This window comes from Orycteropus afer, unplaced genomic scaffold (genome assembly GCF_000298275.1).
Source record: "Orycteropus afer afer isolate SDZICR_OR568_19922 unplaced genomic scaffold, OryAfe1.0 scaffold00378, whole genome shotgun sequence".
Classification (NCBI taxonomy): domain Eukaryota; kingdom Metazoa; phylum Chordata; class Mammalia; order Tubulidentata; family Orycteropodidae; genus Orycteropus; species Orycteropus afer.
In genome coordinates, this window is record NW_006921965.1 from 1,206,133 (window position 1) to 1,209,325 (window position 3,193).

At 35.9% G+C, this 3,193-nt stretch overlaps 1 protein-coding gene across 1 annotated transcript in view; it reads left to right on the plus strand.

Moving 5' to 3' along the window:
* Positions 1 to 3,193, plus strand: part of SPEF2 (sperm flagellar 2) — a 369,265-nt gene that overhangs the window by 208,736 nt on the left and 157,336 nt on the right. The gene's annotated exons all lie outside the window — the stretch shown is intronic.

A 3,193-nucleotide genomic window follows, 5' to 3' on the forward strand; every position in this document is an offset into this window, starting at 1 on the left:
GCCTTCTGGTTAGCAGTCAAGTGCTTTTGGCACTATGCTACCAGAGCTCCCAAAAAATAAATAGTGATAAGTAAATCGAGTTTACACATATTCAGACTTATTTTTCCTTCTCCCTACAATCCCCTCACTCTCCTGAGTATTTCCAGTTTAATTTGAAAGTATTGTAGTTTTCTTAGTGCCGCTCATCCAGAGATGCAGTTTACTCTGACATTTAACTCCTTTCTTACATTTAAATTTTAGTTTCAGCAAGTCTTGTCTTCTATTTACTCAGAACTTTATTAAGCTCCTAATACGTTATTTTCTTTGCTGATATTTATTGCTCTATCTTTTCACCTTTGAACACCTCATTAGTGATGACATTGATTAGATTAATCCCGTGTTCTAAAATTGCATTTTTCTCTTTACCTTATTTTATCTTATTTGCATCTGTTCTAGCTCCATTGGCTTCTGTGTGACTGTTGTCACTGAAAAAAAAAAAAAAAGTAGATAATTTTGTTTCCTTCATCCAAGTAGAGTCAATACACTCAGGACTCAGTGATCCAACTTTACAAGTGAAATCAAATATCTTATTAGAAATGAGAGTGTTCCATATGTTTGGATGGTGGTATTTTAAAAGAATGTCCCTTATTACATTTAAGATATCAATAAAGGTTTTGTGCGAAAATGGCATCATTCACTATGACTCATGTATTTTTATTCATTCAAATCTCCTGCCCCTCAGCATTTTCCTTGTTAAAAATTAGATAAAAGTTACATGGAATCAAAGCACAATGGTCCAAGACTGATTCCCCAACTCACTTACTTTTCACTAAATGATCATGATATTTGAGAAAAGAGAAAAAAAGGAAATTGGTCCAATCTTATAATTAGGCAGTTCTTCTTAGGAATTCTTAGAAACAAGTGGCCATAGGATCCTCACTTTTACTTCACCAGAGATTCAAATCAAAGGATGAAATTCATCATACAGAAAAATAGATGAAATTATGAGAATTTTCAGTTTCTGCCTGAACAAACATTTTCTTAAACTTCTATATTTTCAAAAATTTAAATGCAATTTAAGGCCCACTGATACTATTTTTAAAGTATAAGTAGATGTTGCCTAAACTCCCTATGGTACATAATAGACCACTTCTCCTCCATTTATAATCCATGTATTTTTAATAAGCATAAAAGTGGAAGATATATTTACTTTCCAAAACACCATTATCATTAAATAATCATCTTTAAAGAAATAAATTTGGGGCAGGGCAGAAAGTGTTCCTTGTTTTATAGTCACCTGTAAATTTCATCTGAAATCTAAATAATTAAACAACAAACTCATTGCCTTTGAGTTGATTCCGACTCATAGCAATCCCCTTAGGCTTTCTGAGGCAGTAAATCTTTACAGAAGTAGATTGTCCAGTGTTCCTTCCCCAGAGTGTTTGAATCACCAGCCTTCTGGATAGCAGTCAAATGCCTTAGACACTACACCACCAGAGCTCCATAATTAATCTGACAATAAGTAGAATTTAAACTTAGTGAAATTTTAAACTATAATAATGGCTCTGATCATTTCAGGAAAAGTTGATGTTTTCTGAGTTAAGGTTATTTTGGTCAGTGCACAAAGTCTTTCAGACCATAATAAGGGGGTCACTTGACTGGTATAGATCCTACTCTTGATGTTACCAGAGAAGGTGATGTTTCTGGCCTTTTTGGATTCTGAATTGACAATTAGGCCTCTTCTATTTCATGTTTTTCTTCTCTTCCTTGTGCTTTAATGCAGCCAGGTTTATGCCAAAACTACCACCTCTGCCCATACTCTTCAATTGTAACAAAAATTAAGGTTTCTCTTTCAGACACCCTGTGCCTCGTGTAAGGAATGTGGGAATATTTTGGAGCTACAATGCCCATTTTTCTCCTGTCCCACATCCTTCATGTATTCTAGCTGACTGTTACAATAACCTCCTACCTCTCTGCTGCAGGAAAGTGTGCATCAGGGTTGTATCCTTTCACCATATATATCCAGTCGATATGCTGAGCAAATAATCTGAGAAGCTGGACTACATGTAGAAGAGCAAGGCATCAGGATTGGAAGAACACACATTAACAATTTGTGATATGTAGATAACATAACCTTGCTTGCAGAAAGCAAAGAAGACAAAGCACTTACTGATGAAGATCAAAGACTCTAGTTTCCAGTATGTATTACACCTCAATATTAAGAAAACAAAAATCCTCACTAGACCAATAATCATCCTCATCATAAATGGAAAAATGATTGAAATTGTCAAGGATTTCATTTCACTTGCATGCACAATCAATGCCCATGGAAAAAGCAGTCAAGAAATAAAACAACTTATTGTATCAGGCAAATCTGCTGCAAAAAACCTCTGGAAAGTTTTAAAGAGCAAAGATGTCACTTTGAAGAGTAAGCTATGCCTGACCCAAGTAATGGTATTTTTCAATCACCTTATATGCATGTGAAAGTTGGACAATGAATAAGGAAGATCAACAAAGAACTGAGGCATTTGAATTATGATGTTGGTGAAGACTACTGAATATACCATGGACTGCCAGAAGAATGAACAAATCTGTCTTGGAAGAAATGCAACCAAAATACTCCTTAGAAGTGAGGACAGCAAGACTTCATCATGTTATCAGGAGAGACCATTCCCTACAGAAGGATATCATGCTTGGTAAAGAAGAGGGTCAGCAGAAAGGGGAAAGTTCCTCATCAGGAAGGATTGACACAGTGGCTGCAACAATGGGCTTAAATGTAGCAATGACTGTGAGGATGGTACAGGTTTGGGCACTGTTTTGTTCTGTTGTACATGGGGCCCCTATGAGTCAGAATCAACTCCAAGGCACCTAACAGCAACAGCTCTGCCCCTTCCCCTGACCTCCAAGTGATACCAAGAGCTCCATTCATATTATAACTCCTTTTTCTTTCACATACAAGGTGAAGAGTTTAATAGACTATATATTTTTTCAATAATGAATGAAATATCCTTTGCTCTAAGGCCTATATTTTATGAGTGTCATGTACTGATTGTGGAAACAAAGAAAGATGAAAATAAAATATCAAAATATTTTTCATTGCCAATTGGATGAAGGAGGTTGTATTACTTTAAATATGTGTGTGTGTGTGTGTTGTTATGTGCCGTCCAGTCAGCCAGACTCATAGCAACTCTTCCTTGGGTTTCCGAGGCAGTAT